Source organism: Pyrgilauda ruficollis, unplaced genomic scaffold, assembly GCF_017590135.1.
Source record: "Pyrgilauda ruficollis isolate IOZ18807 unplaced genomic scaffold, ASM1759013v1 scaffold23, whole genome shotgun sequence".
In the NCBI taxonomy this organism is placed as follows: Eukaryota; Metazoa; Chordata; class Aves; order Passeriformes; family Passeridae; genus Pyrgilauda; species Pyrgilauda ruficollis.
Window position 1 is genome coordinate 15,910,848 of NW_024522539.1, and position 22,686 is coordinate 15,933,533.

At 41.2% G+C, this 22,686-nt stretch overlaps 1 long non-coding RNA gene across 1 annotated transcript; it reads left to right on the forward strand.

Annotated features, from left to right (window-relative positions):
- Positions 1 to 5,953: 5,953 nt before the first annotated feature.
- Positions 5,954 to 16,950, forward strand: LOC121354334. The gene is made up of 4 exons (XR_005955265.1): positions 5,954 to 6,202; positions 12,664 to 12,705; positions 12,797 to 12,939; positions 16,595 to 16,950. It is a non-coding gene; the product is annotated as an uncharacterized LOC121354334 (long non-coding RNA).
- Positions 16,951 to 22,686: the final 5,736 nt, after the last annotated feature.

A 22,686-nucleotide genomic window follows, 5' to 3' on the forward strand; every position in this document is an offset into this window, starting at 1 on the left:
GGCTGACTGCAGCTGTGAGCTCCCTCTGATGCTTTTGCCTCTCTCCAGAAGCTGTCTGCCAAGACCTCACACTCTCACTGGTATCCTAAAGGAGAAGGAGGGCTGTGCAACTCTTGGCTCTCTCCTAGAGACTGAATTCCATCAGAGGAATCTCTCCCGTATGTGCGCGTTTGCCATTCCTTCACTTTGATGATCGTGTGCACTGCCATTTGTGGTAGCTCTTTCACTTGTGTTAAAATAAACACTGAATTTTGTATGCAGCCAGCAGCAGCTTTAATATAGGCAGGCAGCCTTTTAGTATTCACAGAGGGGAGAACACACAGGTGCAGTGAACCACAGCTGTTTGTAAACACTTTTTTTACCACAGCGATGATTTTGAAGCGTGAGTGATCTCCAGAAATGCTTCAGCTTCTGCACAGGCCTGTGTCCATTATAAAAACGTGCATCTTCAGGATCCTGGAGAAGTGTGAAGTCATGGACATCCTGGGCCTAATTCTCAAGTCCCAAGCGTACTGGCATGAAATGGCCTGTGAGATGAAAAGCAGGACTTTCACATTGTTATTAAGGCATTTTAATAGGAACTACTTCTCATCAGAGGTGGAATAAAATTAAAAACAAGGGCAAATGCTGCCTCAAGCAAACATCCTGAAAGACTTGGGTTTCTTTTTCTACCTTAGGAAAGAATGAGCTTATTTCAAATGTAGACAATGGAGAGTCAGCTTCTGATTCAAGAGCTGGACTCTCCAAGACAAGTTCCAGTCCAACTACCACTTGCGTTAAGTGGAATTTTGGATAAAAGTCTAAAGATCAGTCCATAGACTAGTGATTATTGAAGTGCAAGGAATTTGCTTTTGGGAAAACATGCATCCTGTTCTCTTGCAGGTTTCCTTTCCTGCCCAAGCAGGACTTGCACCCCATTTCTATATATCATTCCTTTTCTACAAAATCCAATACAATTTATAAAACCTTTTGCTTTTTTTTCAGCAAGCTTTTGCTGAACTTCTATATCCTTTCTCAGAATGGTACTTTTATTCCATTGCTAGCAACAACCACGGCTGTTACACTTTCTAAGAGATGCTCAGAATGCCTCTCAGGTGCAGCATCCAGTCCCCTCTGCTTGCTTTCTATTGCTACAGCTTTATTCTCCATGCCTCTTAACTGGTCTCTCTAGTTGTGCTGGCTGTATCTCACACCATCCCCTCTTTTGTCTGCTCCTTTATCAGACTCCATGACAGACCTGAAGTGTTTATCTTCAGCCCTAACCTGAAATGCTTCTGATTGTTCAGAACAGATCAACCAGAACTGGTGTTAGCATTGCAGTGGTCCTAGAGGCCCCACAGAGATCAGCTGTTTCCCACAGAGGTCAGCTCTTCAGGACAGAGAATGTTTCAGTCTGACTGTAAGGCCCTTGGAGCCATACATCATGGGCCATAATGCACAATGCAAACATGTATCTGCACAAACCAATGCAAGAGCTTAAAAGCTGTTTGAATACCCCTAGTAAATCTGTTTGATTTAACCAGAATTAGCAGCTAAAACTGAAGATGGGGAAAAGAATACTCAGAACACCAGGACTTGCTAAAAGTCAGAAGATAAGCAGAAAGTTGTATTTAGAGTTGAATCTCAGTGCACATGTTTCCAGGCCACTATCTTATCTATTAGCTTAAGTATAATCAAAGGTGTGTCATTCTCAACCATGTGTTTTTATTTTCTGTTAACTAGTTAAGTCCCTTTTATTGACCAACTGTTCCCTCAGTCAGGACAGCTGCACAGTTTGGATGAAAGCCAGCCACAAGGGTATCCCAACTAGAACTGTGGTAATTAAATCCAAATAATTAAGACATTCACGAGTGGCATGTGAAATCTCTGGAAACTGGCAATAAATTTTTTTGTGCAGGCTCATGTCACAGTGGGCTGGACGTGAGAGCTGCTGTGTGTTTCCATGTGTGTGGAGAGCTCACTTCTGTGGCCTTCTTATGGAGCAACCGATCAGTATGCAAATGTCAGCTTCCTAATTAAGCCCTATTTTCATGAGTTATTAAACAAGTAACCCACTCCCCCCAAAATAAACGTCAAAAATACTTTGAAATGGTTATACCAATTTCAACAAATTTTTGAGACAAAAAAAAAAATGCTCTCATGTTAACTTGTATACAAATCTTTCAGCAGACACAATTTAAATGCCAAGTTATTACACCATACTAAAGTATTTATACTGGAAATTGTGCATGACCCTTTTAAAGAGCTTCAGATGCATGCCACACTCCATCCACGGTGCATGGATACACTTCAAACTGCAGAAATGTTTAATTCTTCAATTTAGCTTATGAAACTTCTGTAGATTCAGTGTGCTGGACTTTAGCCCAGTCTTTAATACTCAGTCTGAAGCCTTACAGGGAGAATTCTGGAAAATGTTTTGGCATGGACAGACTTTTTTCTTACCTGCCCATATTAGACCAGAGAAACACTGGCAAAAAGTATGACTCAGTCACTCTGAGTATAAGGATGTTTGACACAAACAACCCAGTTGTGCTGTAAAAAGGAAAGGGGTAAAGCAATCCCTCAATTCTCTACTGTCCAGGTATAAATCATAGAAGTTCTTGTCAGTAAACTGAGAGGCTGACTTCGTGAATTACAGAGTAACAAGACTCACTTAAAGTCTCTGTTCTAAGGCATAACAGCATCCTCCACATCAATGAGGATTAGGTGGTAGATGAGGATTAATCTCAGCCACGTAAATAGGCAGAGCCTGATTTTTCCTTCCAAGCACTTCCTAGATTCCAATACTAATATTCTAGTGGACAGAGCCTACCTAATGTTGTTAATTAAAATCAACCTATAGAAGATGATTGACTTGTTTCCTAAAACTAGCAGGATTAACCTACTGCAGTGATCTTGGTAAAGAGTAGTGAGCTAGAGACCAAACCTTTCATTTAAAAAGAGGTATTAGCCCATAAACATTCCAGTTCCATTTCCTTAACCCAACTGCCAGGGCCCAAGAAGAGGCAAATAAAAAAGAGGAAGACAAAACACAGTTCTGCTTAGCAGTAATGCAGCAAAAAACCTCAGCCCTAATCTAAATCCAGAAAAGAGGCTATTTTATGTAGTGCTTTGATTACATGCAGCACACATACAAAGATTTTCGAAACTGGAGACAGGAACTGGATCTCTGATGAAAGATGTAAAATACTGAAAGCATTTATTTTTCACCTTGTTTGAGTTCAGTCAGGAAACACAGAGGTCTTGGAGCCTGCGGGCGAGTGCCCGGCGGTGCCGCGGCCCCGCTGAGCCCGGGATGCTGCTCTCGTTCCGCTGCCTCCCGTGCTGTCACCGCCGCCCTGGACATCCCGGGAGCCTCCCGAGGCCGGTCAGCGGCTCTGTGAATCTGCCCCTGTGCTTCTCTGAGACAGAAGGTGTCCAAGGCTTTTAAAAAATGGAGCCCACCTGTCTCCCCAGGCAAACTCTGGACCAGAGGCTCTGAGAAGGAATTCTGTGATGAGGGAAAGTCGTACCCATAGCAGTCGAGTCAGATTTACAGAGCAAGACAGAACACGTTCTGTGGTGCAGCTTTTGAGGATGCATAAAGAGAACATGGAAGGCTGATAGGCTCTTATCTAGTTAGAGGTGTCTGCTTGCCTCACAACATGAGTGTATTGCTATTTACACATAATACTCTAACTATTTTTTTTTATTTTTTTTAAGACACTGTAAGTCACAGCTGCCTCTTACTCCAGTCAGTAAATTCTATGTGGGCATGTTTGGGCACAACTGTAAAAGTGTACTTAATAACGAAATAGTGCCAAAACTCTAGCCTACCCTGCATTTGCAGGAGGTTTTGTCTTCCATAATTCTATAGATACCATAAATTATCTTCTGCACAAACCCAGGTTCTTATTAACCCTAATATACTACAGAAAAGCTTTATTTTTTGTTGGTGCTGACATTAGACAAGTCTTTCCTCAGATTTGCAGAATGGTCAGTAGATAAATTGTTGATATTGTTTCAGTGACTATTTTACCAATTCTAAGGAGCTGTTGCTGTACTTCCCACAGCAGTCAATTAGGTGATTGTAAACTTGTGGGTTATCATATTGCTCTGATATAAGCAGGTGATTTAAGAAGAATGTTTCAGAGCTGCCATGCCTCATGAAAAGTCTCTGAAAGTTCAGGACCCTTAAAGTGAGGTTTATCCTACCTCACAGGAAACAGACAAAATCAAGTGAGTTATTCCAAAGCAGAGAAACATAAGAAATATAGGCTGATAGCCACCATACAAAAGAAATATTTTCTATGGCTGGTATTCAACACCTTACCTCAGCTGTTCTTTCCCTGCAGGTAAGTGTCTCAGAGATGACTTCAGGTGAGTGGTATTCTGGGCTCTGCTCTTTGCAAGGCCTGGCATGTTTTACTTGACTGGAGGCTTGGACAGGCAAGCACTGATTCATCTCACTAAGTCAAGGTAATGACACAGCTCACTGAAGCCTCGTAAGCCATGACTGTCCTGCTGTCCACTCTGACCAAAGCTTGCTGCCCTCATGGCAGACACCAGAAAGGAAGAGGCTGTCCTTGAGCCCATTACTTGCACAGGCTCATATCTCTGCTCCATCAACTTTGTTGTTGTTGTTTTGGGGTTTGTTTTGTTTTGTTTTTGTAAATTATACTGGATTACATACTGGAGCTACTCAAGGGCAAGGACATCTTTCCTGCTCTCTGTGCTGAGGGGAATGCCATTATGAAGGCACGGCCCTTGGATGAGGTTGGTAATATTGCAACTGCTGTGGTGAGGATCTCGGGAGCACAGTCAAAAGTTTGGGGGCCATTTCCTAACCTCCTTTTGCCACTGACCTCTGATCTTTACATCAGCCCAGTATCTATATCTGCTCTATCTATACACCTTGTAAAGGTTGTGTGGGTGATACTGTATAGTTCAACTCATATGTCGCTGAGCAAAATGGCGCTTTCACTGCTCTTTCCTCTGTGGGTTTTGACACGGATCTTTCTGTGTAGATGTCCTGTCATCCCCCACTGTCAGACAGACATATGGAGGCCTTGGGGGTTACCCACGGAGCCCGGGTGTGCCCAGGGCTGTCTCTGGCAGGCTCTAGCAGTGCGGCCTGGCTACCCTCAGCCCCCTGGGCACCTCAGGCAAAGGGCGGCTATTTCTGCCGGAGTGAGGGCGGGATTTGGCAGCAGCCCTACCTTCCCATGACGTCTTTTCAAGCCGTAGTCAAAACAAGTCTGACACCTTTTCACATACCTTTTCACCCTTCTTTGAAGTACAAAACAGTAATTTCTGGGCCATGCTTTCTGAACCCCCTTTTGCAGCTCCGCCTGAGGGGGCTCGGGGCGTTTTCCTCGCTTTTGGGAGAGGCGGAGCAAAAGGCACGGGAGAAAATGGCGGGAGCGCCGTGAGGGGAGTGGAGGCGCCTCAGGGCAGGTACCCAACATGGCTGCTAGGCATGGGCGGCGAGCATGCTTGGCTGCTCCTGAGGGAGTCCTTCGAGCTGGCACACCTGTCTCCTTCCTCTCCATCCCAAGTATCTGTGATATCCCTGTGAAGAAATGGGAGAAAGTACTAGCAGCGTGCTTCAAGGAGGTTGTGCACCTACCACGGCTGCCATTGAGCAGGGCTGGGTTTGGCCCAGCAGCTCACATACATCAGCCTGACACAGTCAGGGGAAGCTTCTGGTCTGTAAAATGCTGTACAGGGATTTTTGTACTTGGTGGCAGGTGTTGCTAACACTGTCCTGAGCTACAGAGCTTTAAATTTGTTACCCCACATCTTGCTTCTAGTCAAGATGGAGGGGAATAAGTTGTTTTATGTGAGTGTAGGATTACTTAGATATTGATGAATCCATCTCCCAAAGATCACTTTGTTGCAAAAGCTCTCGTTGATTTAGGGGAGAGGAAAAAAAAAAAAAAAAAAAACAACCAAGAAAAAGAAAGTTGTTTGCTTAAGCTTTTGTAGTCAAAACTCTTTTTTTAATGTCTGGGTAGATGTTGGCTGTCCCTAAGTATTTTTCAGGGTGTGCTCATACAGCTGAACTGTCAGGGGTCTTGTTGCAAAGACCTGTGAAATTGGATCCTCTTTCCTGGCAACAGACAGTACCTGCCTCTGCCAAGTCCTTCTGCAGGGTTCAACCAGGCTGCAGCCAGCTCTTGCACATTGCTTGTTTTCTGGACAGCCCTCACCATTGCCAAAGGTAAACTCTCAAAATCTAGTTGCTGATGACACCGTTTGTTAGCAGCAATTTATCCCATGGTCAGGGATTTCCTGGGGAAGTCTCTGGAGTGAGCAGTCCCATGATCTTGCTGCTGTGAGCCTGCAATCTGTTTCCCAGAAGCAGATTAAGCCAGTGATGTTCAAGATCATCTTTGTACTGCTGAAACTTAGGTTGTGAAATTTTGTTTTACTGGACTCTTGATTAAAATTGTCATGTCCATTTATTATTTCAAAGGAAGTCTTATTTCCCGTTGTAAAAATTACACTTTTGGAAAAATTCCTAGACAGTAGAACTGAATTTTCCATTCTCAGTTACACATGTGGGTGTAGCTTAAGCCTGAAATTCCTGCGTTTCTTAAAAGATCTCTAGCATCATTCTGCTAAGCAATTAAAGAGCTATTCCCTCAAACAGAGAAGGGGAGAGAGATTTACTGCATTCTTTGTGAGCTGTTTAAATTCCTTGCAATGCTGAAGTTAGCTTGTTAAAGGCAAGTGAAAGATTTTATTACTGATCGAAGGTGTGTGGAGTCATAGTAGAAAATAGCTTTTTTAACAAATAGTTAATTAAAAAACAGATGTCTGATGACCTGAAGAGACAACTTTCTATACCATTCTCACAGATATTTGCTCTGTATTCAGACAGACTGTGCCTATGAGTTATTAAAAAACAAACCTAAACAAAACGAAAACCCCCAGAGCTGTGACATCTGGGAATTGAATCCTCGCTGCTGTTGTATACTTTATACTGCTCTCCTTAAAGAGTGGCAGTTTGACAAGGCACTTTTTTCTTGTCCTGGGAGATGAGGATCTGGGTGATGTGCTGAAGTGTGTGTTCCAGATAACAGCAGCCTGTTCACTGTGTTGGTTCAGCTCCATAAAATCTTCCAAGCTAGACAGGAATGAGTTACCAGAGTGGGCTGTGTGCAACAGTATCCAGTGTGTTGTGAATTTGGGAGTGTATTTGTTGGGGAAGGGCAGTATGGAGTGGAGATCTGCTGTCAGGTAAGCCCTTTTTTTTTTTTTTTTTTTCTCCTAAGAAGGAAGCCCCTTTTTGAGTTCTGACATCAACTTCAAAGAAAATGATAACAAGATATCCTTTTTTCTCCATTGTCAGTGGTTGAGATTTGGTGCTGTGCACAGCACACTGGTACGTATTGTTACATGGTAGGCAACATCAAGAATTACCAGCAGAGAGTAGTGATTCAGAATCTGCTTTCCTCAGCCTGTGGCGAGTGTTGTTTGTTTCTCCAAGCAATGACAGATGATAAACATCACAAGGAAAGGGGAGTGGATAGTATTGCCATAAGGTTACCAGCTGGAGGCAGAAAAATTACCAATCTGAACTGCCTTGTTGCCTGATCAGGAATTGAACTACTTTATAGAAGCGAGGGGGCCTGCTAAAAAGGCACAGCTCTGCAGTGAGGTGTGAGTAGTGGTGGTGGTGATGTCCCTTTTCTGGTGGTGACCTGGCTGCTGTACATGCACATCACCAGCCTCACAGGGCTCTCACCAAGGAAAGAAGGGAACCTAGAAGGTCACACCTTACATCTGTGAGACATCTCAAAAGTAAGACACAGACAGAGATGGATCTGCAATGGATCCATAATATTTCTTTTCGTCACACCTTACATCTGTGAGACATCTCAAAAGTAAGACACGGACAGAGATGACCTGCAATGGATCCATAATATTTCTTTTTAGAGCTTCGATACAGGCCTATAGGTAGAAGGCCAATAGTTAACAATTTATTAAAATACTAAACAGGTGAAGAAAAACTAGGCAAATTTGCCGAACACAGTAGTGGTTTTAAATCAGGACAGTCATATGCTTTTGTTTACTCTGTTCACTTGTCCAATTACTCCTTGCATAGATCAAAATCCAAGAAAGAAATGGAGGAATAAAATATGCAATAATTTGGCTTAGGGAAATTAGACTATGTCTTTCAGATATAATCAGCAAAATATTCTCTGCATCAAAGAGAATTTTAAATGCTATCAGGAAAATCTACTTCATACCTCAAAAATTCTGTATTGTGGAGTTTGAGAATGATAAACAGGCAAGCTTTTGGAAATCATGTAAGCAACTTGAATTGCTGGTACTTACAGAGGAGTTATGGTATGTGTATTCAGATTTCCTGAGAAAAAGAGTCTAAAGTGAAAAACTGTTGGGTGAAACTGCACAACAAAAAATTATTAGCCCCCTTGCTTCCAATTGTTCATGCTTGGTTAGCTTCCTCTAGGTCTTCCTTGGACTGATATTTTTCCTGTCCTTCAGATCCTAGGATAAGATATTTGAGTTATTTAAATGTCTGTGCAGGTACTACTCTTTTCATGTATCTATTCCAATTGATTTCCTCAAATAAGCAAGACAAAATTCTTGTAAATCCTAGAAAGCCTGTCATAGACAGGCATCATTTGTAAGAGCCTGTTCTTGGGCCCTCAAGCTGTTCCAAGACTACCATTATAAACCATGGAGAATCAAAAGAATAACAGTGGAACAATAGAAAATAGTTTCTTTTTGTGAAGTGTATATGAGATTCTCATTGTCAATTGGGAGCAGAGCATTGGAGGTTGCATCACAGCTCATCTGTGAATCACAGAGCAGATTTTTCTGAAGGTGTGTCAGTGTTGGATGAGCTGCTTCTGTTTGTGCATAGTTCATGACAAGTCTCTGTTTGAATGATTACTAATCTGCTGTCCTAAGTCCTCTCACTTGGGGTGTAAGAGGTCTCTCCTCTTTTCAGGAGGCATATGGAACAATTCTTAGCACGGCAATAGACTCACAAATTAAACCTTAAATTCCAGAGACATCTTTGTACTTTTGAAATTCAGTTGTTTTCCAGGTCTTTTGCTTGTAATACATTTTGTTTGTGTATTCATGGTTTGTTTTGGATCCTATATTGAGATTATCTGCAAATTAAGCTAGTAATAATACTTCACAGCCATGTAAAAAAATATACCCTTTTATCCTTTCTTTTCACTAAGCAGTTCTCTCGCTTCTTCCTTTTTTATATCAAGCACTGTTTCATTTTCTTCTCAAATGCGTTATTGTATATGAAATGTCAATAAAGCAGGAGGTGTGCTAGTGGAGCCAAGAGAGCAGGTCTCCCAAGTTCTCTTCCAGGGATATCTTATTTAGTTTGTACATAATGAATCAAATTGAGCTGCTTCAGTTGAGCTGCTTCTTCTGTCTTGGAGGAGATCTCTTTTTATCTAGCCTTTGCTTTGAAAGACATTCTTAGATTATATTTCACATTTTTCCTAGCTTCATATGGATTAGGTTTCCTTTCAAAGCTATAGCTTGACCACACAAATTCATTCAAAAAATAAAAACTACTATATTAAATTCCAGTTTGAGACAAGAACTTTGACTTTTCTAGAGGAAACCTCTCTAATTGTATTTTTAGAAATAAAGTATTAAGTAGTCTCTTTCCTGCCTGTCCAGAGTGGTTTGCTTGTAAGGATCCTGTGTCTGCATAGCTGAATGATTAAGCAAAAACTCCTAGGTGGTGTTCATATATTCATTATCGTGCTCAGGACGTGAGCCAGGTCTGTACAGTGAATAGTTAGTGTGCTCTGGGTCACATTACAGCCATGTTAAAGGTTTTGAGCAAACAGCAGCCTCTGGGGCTGAGGTTATCAGAAGAAGGGTGTTCCCCTTTCCTTCCTGCTCCTTAGGCAGGAAGGGCAGACAAGGGAATTTGGTGCTTTGCTCTCTGAATTGGGATATCTTCTATTTGAATATGGGGTTTGGAAGTAGACCCTGAGGAAGAGGTTGGGAAATGGTTTGTTAGGAGTTTTCTTTTTCCTGCCATGGGTGGGGAATGTTTTGATTGGCCTCCTCAGTATATCTTTCAAGGTTGTGGCTGAATGTGCATGTCAGAGAGGGTTCCCTGAGCTCAGCTGTGAGGGAGCAGAACTGAGCTTTGCTACGCCTCTACCACACATTATGGTAGAGAATAGAATATTCTGTGCTGAGTACTAGAATAGACTAGGATAATGCTTCTAATTTCTGTGACTAGACTGTAAGTTCAGCCAGATGATGATAAGTGCTATTCTGCTTTTTCTTTGCTTCTGTGATAGGAACCCTTGGTACAGCAAAACAGGAGCTGGTGATGTCAGAGAACTGGGATTCCAGAAAGAATTGTTGACCTTACCTCACTTTGAGAAATTGCATGGGTTAGCTTTTCCTTACAAGACATTGTCCAGCCTTTCCTACGTGAAGGATTTCTCATGTTTCATTTAAGCTGATTATGCTGCCTCCCTCCTGCTCTCATGAATTAATACCAGTGTGCCTGACTCTATCCACTCTGAAAATAGCTATTGATACAGATCACAGCTATTTATATCTGCTGGTGTCAACATGACGCAGGCACATGTTCCCAGAAGAAATCTGCCTTTTTACAGCTTCTCCATCAATGCAGTTAAAAACACTTCAAACACAGAGAGAAATTGAACAAAACTTGGAGTGTTCTCCATTCTTCCTTTTACCTGAAGAAGATGCAGAAAGTTGCATGTTCTGATAGATTTAAATGTTTTACTTTAAACCTACCAGAATTTGCCCCTGCATTTTTTCAGCTTTAAAACTAGACTTTTTCAAGTCATGTCGTGTTTAATGTATCCCCAGTGTACAGCAGCAGATTAGCTTCATGTCCAGGAATGCAACCAGAAATATTTACCATTCTGATCTAGTGACTTCTTTCCACAGAAGTAAGTCTTCCATATGCTTTGACATTTTGGTTCCTGAACTGCTGTCATAATTGTGCTAAGAAAATCTGATCAGGATTGAGTAAGTCAGAGACATTTTGTGCTCCAGATCTTGAACTTTCAAGATTTAGATGTCAGAGCAATCTAATGAAGCAAAGAAACATACTCATGGACCAGTTGAAAAACAAGTGTGGTGTTTCAAGGAGGATGTCTGAGACACTGATGAATGGAAAATTTACATTGTGTGCCTGCATCTCCTGATAGGTAGTTGAAGTGGCAGTACATTTTTTTCATATATTTGTGATCCTCTATTTATAATTTGGAGTATGAAGATGCATTAAATCTATGTATCTGGGACAGAGGCAGATGAGGATAAAGAATATTTGTAAATATATTTATACACTTTGTTAGATCTCAATTTTTTTGATTGTGCATTTCAATAAACTCTGGTGCAAAATGCTAGTTCCGAAATAAGAAATATCAAAACAATTAATTTCAATGGTTCAATATTACTAATATTTCATCCAGAATATTTCAGTGCTCTTTATTTTGCCATGTGCATTGAATTTTGGCAGAATTTTTCACTGTTATGAAATATGACCCACATGACTGCATTGGAGCGTCATGTAAAAGCAGCACATCAGTTTGTATATATCTGCAGAAGAGTTATTTCCAGGGCTGATGGAACAAAGTAAAGAGTGAGAGAATCAATTTTTCTAACTGCCAGCTCCAGAAAAGCATGAAGTTCAGTGGGAGCAGAATCCTCCAGCAGCCCAGTGTAAGAGACAGTGTGGAGTAGGGGCATCAGAGCAGTGCCATATGAGCAGGCTCTCTGAGATGGGTAACATGAGAAGGGCTAAATTAGACTCTCCCTGGGCTTAAGTGAATTTATGGGAAAGTCCCTCTCCAAGAGTTTCAGGAGCAAATTTCAATGCCTAGGGGCAAGCTAGAAGCAAGAGGAACTTGATTTGACATTTATGAATTGCAGAGAGTGACAATCCTTAAATAAACAATGACAAAGGGAACAAATTTTTCTAAACCTCACAGTGGGATGAACTAAAAACAGCACAGTTGCAGATTAAGAGTGCTGACCAGCATGTTAAAGACAAATAGCTGTAGCATCACTTGTATTTATTTATTTTTAATTTTGTGAACATTCAGGCGGCTCTCTGACTAATCAAAAAGAAGAGAGAGTTGCATTCTGTGTTGTTCTGAACAGGAAACCAAGTTGTATACGTGCAGGAAAAGAAGACAGAAAGTGGCCAGACAGGAATTTCTGAGTATCTGAGGTCAAGGGTCGGAACCAGTTATGGTAAATTTGATGATCCTACAATATCAGAGATAGTTTTGGGATTCCCTTTTCCAACAGAAGATGAGCTGTGGCTATGAAATTTCTCTCATTTTGGTCTGTTGTGGTACAAACACTGCTTATAGAGCTTTAAAGACCAGCAAAATAAATCTGTATTGAAATGTTCTTTTCAGGCTGGAAAGAATTTAAGGAGCTTAGTATGAGTTTCCTTCTCACCTCATAGCATCTTCTAGTAAAAAAGAAAACCACAACAAACCAAACAAAATAATTGAATAAGAAATCAAAACAATAAATGTAACAAACTGAAACATCCCTATCAGATCTCTATCCAAGAAATTTTAAAACCTTTAGTGTTTCAGCTGCAATGTTCACAGATAACCTTTTGCTAGAAAATCAGAACTGACTTAATTTTCTTCCATTCTTCAGAATGCCATAGAATGGATGTCCATCGCTGGATCTGGCTGTCAGGTATGTGAAGTCATTCAAAAACAGATGAGAAGAACCACACGCTCCAAGTCTTGGCTTGGTTTGTTTCACCAAGATCTCCCTGTTGTTGCAGTTGTCTGCAGAGGAATCAATTACAAAGGAGAGAGCCCTTCAGGGTTGTAGAAGCACTGAGAAGATAGGGTCTTCTTCAAGAAACTTGCAAACACCAATACACCTAACTCATAGTCAAAAGAACTGATGTGAGCATGCAGTCAGGTAAGGAAAGGGGTCCAGGTCTTCAGCAGCCCTGTTCAGTGCCAGATAACAATAGATGCTGTATGATAAACTGTCTACCCCCATGTACAGAAAGGATCAGGAGTTAACTATGCTTTCTGACATCATCACAAATAACCATTTGTTAAAAAACATGTCACAGTGTTCCGGTAGCCTTCAAGATTTTTGAATGATAAACCTTTTAGATATTGAGGATCATTAAACTATAAGGCACTTTTTAATGGGGGCACACTTATTATGAAGCAGATTGCATTCATAACTCACAAATTAGCTGTCTAGCACCTGTATTTTCATTAATTGCTTGCACTGAAATTACTACTTTCCTTAAAAGATGTTCTTGATATTTCATAAGGTTTTTATGGTAAACAGGTGATTTTGGATGAAGGTGACATAACCCTTACAGTAGGTTTTGGCAGAGAAGTTTCAGGTTTTGTGCAAGCTGAGAAGTTGAGTTGGCAAGTAAAACAAATGTCCACCTTTCAGTTCACAGGCCTGTGTGAATGGTGTTTGCTGTTGCTTAATTGTAGTGGTTTCATGTTGCACATCCCTTTTCCTTTCTCCACTCAGGCTGGCTCTGGGTTTTGAGGTTTAAAAAAGCACAGGTGCTTTGCGAAGCAAAATTTATTGCTCTCAACAAAGGAGTGCTCTGGGATCCTCCTCGATCTCTAACAGCTGCATTCTTTCAAGCTTGGTAATATATTCAGTGATAATGAAAGTAACTAGCTCATTGTGTTGGTATGAGCCAGGTGTAACATAAATAGACATTGTGCAAACAACTCCAGACTACCAAGGCAAATTATTTCAGGTTGATCCTGGCCTCCTGTAAACACAGATGGATAACTGAGGGGAAAGTCTTTGTCTGAAAGCTTACCACTGTTATCTGTAGCTCTGGCACCTGGAGATCTTCCCAAGGAGTGAAATGCATGACTTCCAGAGCAGGATCCCTGCCATACTGCCTTGAGAGAGCAAATACTAATCATTTGATTAAACCCTTGAAAACAATTGTGTTTAGCACTAAGCTGAAGATCCAGCAAACCATTAGAAGAGAGCAGCTTCCAAATGATGCACATATAGTGTCCCCTTCCTAGACCTGGAGTTCTCCAGAAACATGGGAAAAGAGCATCAGAGCAGATCAAAATGCTGCCTGTTGTTTCATGCATTTGTGACCAGCAGGCAGATTGTAGAAGAGCTTTCTGGAGGGGAATCACCAGCATGCTGGTACCTATGTGTCAGTTAGCTGACAGCTATACTGTTTAAAAACGTGGTTGATACCAAGCCTTTAGAATTAACATTAGCCCCAGGCAGAGAAGCATGTTGGAACATTGGCCTCCACTTCCCGCTGGTCTCATCACTTACCCACCCTCTTGCTATTGGGGCCTGGATGTGAGGAATACCTGAAGCTGTAATAATCAAGACCTGATGAGCATGTAAAACTGGGTGAAGAGGAATTACTGGAAATCTGAGACCCCTCCCTGCATTTACACAGCAAACACCTTTATAATTGATGTGTGTATTTATGTAGTTTTACTAGTTACAAATATATAATAAATAATGCCTTGGCAGGTCAAACATTTAAGGTACAATGAGTCATTCTCAATATTGAGTGAGAAGCCTTGGTCGCAGAATTTTTTATTGAGGCAAATCAGTGTTTTAAATGCACATCTCGAACTGCTTGTTAAAGTAAATGCCTGTGGTATGACTAGGCTAGAAGGAGGAAAGAGAAAATTCACTGTGCTTTCAAACTGGAGCATACATCGCCTGCTCTAACTTCAAGTTTTATTGGAAGTGCTCCGGTTTCGCCTAAGTGGACAGCAGCTTGGCAGAAGTTTTCCACACCATCTTTTTATGTATATTTACCAGCAGTAATCTCAAAAACTACTGAAATTAAACCTGTCAGTGAGACTGTGGTGTAAATCTCTCTCTGTGCCCAACCCACAAAATGTTATTAGTCAGCTGTTGCCCCAGCCAGAAAGTGTTAGCTCCTGAGTTTGGGCTGTGGTAGCTCACATGTTCAGCTTGGGACAATACATGGAGTGCCAGCCAACATGACTGTTCTGTCAGAAACAAAAGCTTGTGAACAGTTACTCCCTGCCTCTGAAGAAAAGGTCATTGTGTCCAGGGAAAGAAGAATGCAATAGACTTACACCTTTTAGCCATTGTGTCTTCCTTCCAGCTTTTATAAGAGTAACGTGGATACCACCACAGCAAAGAACCTGTCAAGTACTTCCTTTAACTCCTTATATGTCTGCTGCCACATTTTCGGCTCCATGTTTTCAGCATGGAGTCATTGAACAGTTTGGTTTGCAAGAAACCTTTAAAGGTCATCCAGTCCGACCCTCCTGCAATGAGCAGGGACATACTCAACTAGATCTAGTTTGTTCAGAGTCCTGTCCAACCTGACCTTGAATATTTCCAGGGATGGAGTACCTGCAACCTCTTTGGACAACCTATTCCAGTGTTTCATCACCCTCATTGTAAACATTTCTACCTTATTTTAGTTTGAAACCATTACCCATTGTCCTATGACAGAAGGCCCTGCTCAAAATAACCCCCATTTACTGCTGGACTGAGAGCTCAGTACAACAGCTGTCAAAAGACATTAGAAGTCACAATGTATTTCCACAGTTGTTTCTTTGAGATCCAAAATATATTTTGAACTATGTTGCACTGCAGAGAAGTGCTTTGTTCTTGTAGAACAGATTCAGGAATGAGTTGGATGTGACAGAATCTTCAGCTGGGTTCTTTTCTCATTATTACTAACTGGGCAACCATACAAATATTTGTATTATTGTTGATCAAATGTTAGAGTGCAGGGAACAAGCCTCAGTCTTAGCTGATCATTAACTCAACCTGATTCTTTCTTTCTTGGGTTTATGAAGGGAACTACAAGTAAATGGCCTAGGAAGTAGCCCTGTGTAAAAGGGGTTGGGTAGGAGATAAAGGGATAGTGGATTATAAACAAATGATGGTTTGGGGATTTTTTGTTGTGCTTTTTTAAATTAACAGGGTTAAAAAAAAAGCCACAGTGAAAGTATTTAATAACTTAAACAAAAGAGAATCAATATGTTGCAAGAAACATTGCCTGAACACAAGAGTGTGTGGCAATTGAGAGTAGAAGTGCCCTGGGCCGCAGAAGTCTGCTTTCTTGTTTCAGCTGCAGGAAATAAAAAAAACCAGAAAGCACAGTTGCCAGTGCAAGAACTAACTCCAGATTTGAAAGCCTTCCTGTTGAGAAATACTCCTTTCATAAGCGTGAAAGTGTGCTCTTCATAATTATAATCAATCTTCCACCTCATTATTTCTTTAATGTTTAGAAAATTATTTTTAATGCTTAGAAAATTTAGCAACCTTCTACAGAAATGGTAATATCAGATACTGTTATTTTGTATGCTATGTAAGTGTAACGTGAGCTGTTTTTCCATTTTTTCAAAATCAGTCTTCACAGATTCTCTCAAGCTAGAGAATATATACAGATGCTCATATATCCAGTCCTTCTGCTCTGCAAGCTGTGCAGTTTTAATGCATCTATTAGTGTAGAATCCAGAAATAATATTTTGCTAAGCCAACTCCTGTTTTATTTTTTAATATTTTTCTCTTTCTGTTCTTTTTTTCCTCCTCCTCTTCTCTCTCCAAACAGTGTGCCTTTCAGCATGGAATTTCCTGCAGGCAGAGCAGCAATGTAGCCCTTTGCAAGTCCTCCACATGTTCCATAGTACATGAAAAAGTTGTGCTGTCAAAATCAGGTTCCCACCTGCTGCCTTTGGAAATGCTGTTTTGTTTTTGTCTAGGAAGAGAGGCAGGGGCCCTGCTTGATGCTTCTTAGGGAACAGCAATTTGCACAGTGTGTACAGCTCATCCCTCTGAATTCCTGTGTTTGTGGACTCCTGAGTTTCACATTGTAACTGTTGGCAGTCAGCTTTAAAATGATGAAAGACTGAGGAAGCACACAGGTGTGTGAAAGAAATGGGAACAGAGAGCTTGCCAACCCTGAAGCATTTTGCACAGCTAAAAAGCCAATAGTGTCCTTTTGCTCGTGGCTGCTGTACTTAACTTCAGCTGCCCAATAGATGTAAGAATAAGCTTACTTTCATTGAAAACATATTTGAATTTAACTAAGAGTCTTCTCTGCTCTTACTGTTGTAACAGTCCTCACAATGTGTATTGCAGGGATCACAGCATATCCTCAAGAGAAATTTGAGTATAAGACACACATGTGGAGCAAGATGGATATACTTGTACTGCTTTTAGACCTGGATTTCAGAAGAGTCGGGCTAAAATTTCCTGTGATCCTTTGAAGAATGAGTATTTAGAATGTGTCTCTTTCTCTCCTGCTTGAATGGAAGCAATGTGCTTGCTTTGATGTGAAGATAAGCAGGTAACGTTTCCTTCCATGTGTCCTCCTGCACTGTCTAAACACTGAAACATGTCCATCATCTATGAATTCCCCTTATGCTGGTATTTGTGATCACAGCATGGTTTTGAGTATGCTAATCAGCCTCTGAAGTCCAAATCTCAGGATCTGAAGTGGTTGGAGTGGTATGATCTCTCCCTGAGTTGTACCTGTCACTAGGTGTAGTAGCAGTGCCCTTCTGTGTTAGGTTTATGTGCATTCTGAAAATCATTGCCCGCAGAAGAGTTTAAAAAGTTAAACATGAGGATCTACTCGGTGTTTAAGTGGCTTAGATCACTCAGTTCTCCTGATACCATATATATAATTTCTGTTATTGCTGATCATAAGCACTTTTCAGTGTGTTGAGAAGCAGTTTTTTGCATGTGCCTGATCATATGTACAGTATCATGAAGTCCTTATATTCAGACCAGTAGTAAGGTTACGTCTACACTTCACCATTTATTACAGGGTTAGGAATATTGCAACAGCGCCACTAAAGACCAGAGCAAGCACATTTTTCCTGAGGGAGTAGACATCTGAAAGCAGCAGTTAGATTCTTCAGGACACAGCTTCTACCTCAGAAGAGGTATAGCCTCCTTTCCTGCCTCTAATACCAGACCTAATTATGCACTACTATACTTAATGATGCATTACTGTATTGGGTAGGGAAGGTATTACATTCCCTGTTGTGGAGCTTGACAAGTATTGCTATGTTGACTAGTATTGCTATTATTTTCAGCCAAGTAAGGGAGTACTTATTACCAGACTGATGCAGTGGTATCTGAAATCAGATTCTGAATCTCTGTTCTTAACCACATCGTGTTCTAATTTCTTTTTGTTTGTTGATACAGCTTTAAGTGAGTGGTTTGATTTTTAGTCAAAGCCCAGGTAGTGCTTGATGCAATATAGGACTGATTTTCTGCTCCACATTTTTTTCTTGAAACAAAGATTAATCCATGGCTGAACCATTAGTTTGAGGGGAAGACAAAATATAACAGAGGATTGTTTATGCTATGGAATGCATATTGTTGACAACTGTGTGTTATGTAGGGCAGAACAATCATGTGAAGATGGAATTCAGGTCTCAATTAGAGCCTGTGTGAGCCAGTGGGTGATGTTTAAGGCTCTTTGCTGTGCACAGGTGCAGTCAGGTGCACATCCATCAGTGCAGACAGAGGAGCTCAACACAGGAAAGGGACAGGTTGGAGAGTCCTGCAGGCTGCCAGCTGGAGCAGCCTTACCTGTGGGAAACTCCTCAATGCTTCTTCTCTTTTACATTGTTGTGGCTGTAATCAGGCTCAAAATGCCAAAGACTAATTGTCCAAAATTTCTACCAATAACAAGTAGATCACAGTAACAAAAAAAAAAAAAGCAGAACAAATTGCTGTTTTGCTGGTGCCTCTCACCGTGAGTCTCTGAGTTGTGTCCAAGGTGTAGGCATCTTTTACTGAGAATTGAAGGACCAGTTTTAGGATCATCACTGTGTCCAAGAGGCTCCAGCAATATCTGAAGCTGCAGGAGTGAATGGCAGAACTAAACACTTCACTTTACTAATGCTGCCTGTTGACTGTTATGCCCTACAAGTCTCCACTGCACAGTGACAAAGAGCTTTTCCCCTACCATCTTGTAGCAGTCAGCAATCTTCAGCCACGTAAGTTTAATTTCTCTTCAAAACCAGACTTAGCAATAGCAAGATGGTCCTCATGGTTCTTAATCAAGTGGGCACAGCATGGAAGGAATCCTGTGTCTGTGGAGCTCTGTAGAGCCTTTGCTATCATAGTAGTGGCTCTTAACTTCCTGAAGTTGCCTGCTTTCAGCTAAGGAGGCCTCTTGTGAAAATATCTCAGTTCTGAAACCATATTCATAGGCAAAACATCATGTGTGTCAGGAACTACAGATTTTTTTTTAAATATATGGATATGTTGGAATCTGACTTCTGCAACAACTATAACAAAATGCAGACTGAAATGTAATTTATGTTTGCTTTACAATCTATGACTTTCTAAGTCTTGGTTTTTTGGTGCTGTGCAAACCAGAAATCTCCCAGCTCCTAATTACAAATATTTGAGGAGAGGTTCATGTTATTTTACTGACAGTATATAGTGACAGGCCAAAGTGATGTCTGTTATCCTCCTGCACCAACTGTCAGCTGACCCACAGTCAAGCAGTTTTCTTACTCAGTATCAAAAGAAGACACTTCAGTCTCATGTTCCCCGTGCTCACTTGAAGTTGTCGCATTTATCCTACCCTGTCATCTATCCAGTGAAGTGTGACAACATAGCTTGAAAGTGTCAAAGGTTGTAGCTTTTTTTAAGAGTATCTGTTTCATCTCTCCAGAGGTTATTAAAAAAACTAATAACAAGCTTGAGAATAGATAGAAAGGGAGGACCTGTACAAAAACAATCTCTTTAAAAACAATAACAAAACCCACCAACCTTTGTGTGATCCAGGATAGGGTGGGAGGGGAAGTGAAAAAATGCAAATTCTACCTCTTAGGTGTTTTCTATGTCTTTTTCTAAGTGAGAGGTTTCTGTATCTGCAGCCATGGCCCCAAAGGGAAAAAATGGATTAGAGTGAGATATCATGTTGCAGAAAATTAGTGTTGCAGTTGTCCCTGTACACAGACAGAACCTTGGGCCTGAGTCATTCCAAGCCTGGCTTCTCACCCAGTGGATTGTATGTCACTGCACATGTCCATGCCAGTCTTTAATGCACTTGGCAGTGAAATCTAGGGATTGGATTCTCACACATTACTGAGAAGCTTAAACCCATGTCATTCATGACTACAAGTATATTTAGGAACTTTCTGCAGTCAGGAATACGTGAGAAGTATCTGTCTGGTTGACTGTTGGGCTTTACAATGATTCTGCTAATACTGGGTACTCCTGTTGTTTGGCTTCAAGCAGTGAACTGAAAGCATGCCCTATAATGAATAAAACTTAGCTGGAAAGAATTCTTTTGTTCTTACATGGGTTTGCTGTCATCTCCTGAAATTTTATTCATTTCCTTTTGGAAATGTCTACAACAATCAAAGCTTGATATGGTTGCCAGCCATTTGGTTTAAATAAACAGCTGTATTGATTTACAGAGATGCTGGGCCCTGTGCCAGCTTTTTCTTTGCATTACTAGAGAGTCCGAAAGGTCCCTGACACCGTGTGCCCTTGGCTAAGCTCTGTCTTGTCTGCTACATCCTACTGTATTCAGTTTCTTTCCACATGTGAAAGAGGACTGGACATTAAAAATGTAACAATTTATGGTGTGGAAACTGGAAGTAGCCAGCTAGCTCTTGGCTTGGTTCTTTTCATCCCAAGCCCACATGTTTCTCAGCCCCTCTGGGAATCCCAGCATTTCCTTTTAAGCTGCTTTAAACATGATTCTCTTTCTCCATCTCTGCTTTTTATATTTTATAAAGAAAATCCTTGGAAAATTACTTTCTTGGAGACATTTCCTTTCAGAGACTATACTAGAGCAGAAAATATAATTAGAATGGAAGGCATTGACTAAAGGTTTTACACATTTGTCCTTTAACAGGCTATTTTAACACTAGGAGTAGTATAGCTAAGGCAAAATAGACTGTAAAATCAATTTTAAAAGCTGGCTAAATACCTATACTGTGGTTTTTCAGTTAACCTTGTACCACCATGGCAACAGTGCTACCAAGCTAGTTCAGATGTGGTTGTGGGAATGATGGCAGCACAGCCCAGAGTCTTTCTCTCTGCCATGGAGGCAGTGTCCTTTCTGTGCATCAAACAAGGTGCCCCAGAAATGGCCTGATAATCTCTGAGGCCCCTTAGCTCTTTAAAGCATGCTCAGTGGGGAATAAGCCATCTGGTTTTAAACTTAGATGGCCATCAAAAAGGTCTGGCATGTGAGCACTGCTATGGAAGATCTAGATTTTAATTTCTTGTGTTTGTTCAGAGTCAGAATGACTAAAGGCAGCAGGCACCAGCTGTTCATTCTAGTGGCAACTACCTCTTTAGGAAACCAGTAATGTGACTTGTGAAAAATGCTGGGACACAAATGTGATCATAATTTAGAACTTCCAGTAAATTCAGATTAACATATAATCAGCAGGAAAAAGAAACATAAGAATCTTTATTCCAGTGGCTCATGATCAGCAGACAGAATTCATCTCAGATGAGTTTTGTGATTAGTTGATAAGGCACTTAGAATTTTTTTCACCTTACTCTTCTGGACTTTGATCTTATCAAACTCTTCAGGTCTGCCAGCCTGGCTAGTGTGCAGAACTTTACAGCATCTCCAGAATGAACAGTGGTTAAAACAGCAGCTCCCTTTGGGGTTCTGTCAGCTCATCCAGAAGTTGATTTTTAGCAGTAGACTCTGCTATTAGCCACTCTGCCAATGGAAACCCTAAGTCCAGTTGTAGGCACACAGGTTGTGGTAATTGGGAATGGGCACAGCTGTGAGCAGCAGGTGAGCAGCACTGACAGCAATGAGCCATGGAGTGCCCAGGGGCACTGACCAACCCCCAAAGGGAGCAGAGGCACACAGGGGCAGTGCATCAACATGAGGGGTGTAAAAGGTTGGGCTAAAGAACAAGAATGGCAGGCACCTGCAGCCTTCTGAAGTGGTGTGATCCTGTATGGGCAGACACAACACCTGAAGCCTTCTGAAGTGCTGTGGTGTTACTCTGTATGGGATGAAGCTTTCTGAAGTTGTATGGTGATAGTGTGTGTACCGTGGCCATCTCAGCTGTGACATGTGCAGTGGCACATGCTGTGACATCCAGTAGACATGGTGACTTGTTTTCAAATTTCTTCTGACACCAAACTTTGATTATTAAAAAAAAAAAGGGGGAGTTGCTCTGCTAGCCTTGAAAGTTTTCCAGGGTCTAGCATCCCCTGGCTTCTTGTTCTTGAGTCACTGCAAATTTATCCATACTTGGAAGAGAGCAGGATGTGTCAGAGTAGTGGTGTTATCCTTTGCAATTGTGTTCTAGGCCTTACTTCATGTCTCTACCACTTAAAAATGTGCAACAATATATTGAATCAGTCTGTTGGTACTGCAACCTTGAGGTGTTTTGTTTTTTCAGCTCTGGCTTTGTACAGATTTTGTTTCAGTGTCTTGGTTGTATACTTGTAAATTTTGCCTTCTGCTTTGCACGTAGGCATCTTCTCATGAGGAAGATGGCCGGTAGGCCTCGTGTATATGTTACATATTGACAAAGGAGCTTTCTGGTGGATCTGATAAACAGCACATTCCTTAGAGAACAGCAAGGGCCTGCAGGGAACTCTTTGACATCCCTGACTGTTGGTGAGGTGTTACAGAGCAAGCTGAGGTCATTCCAGAGGTTATGTTTTGATCTTCTGTTTCTTTAG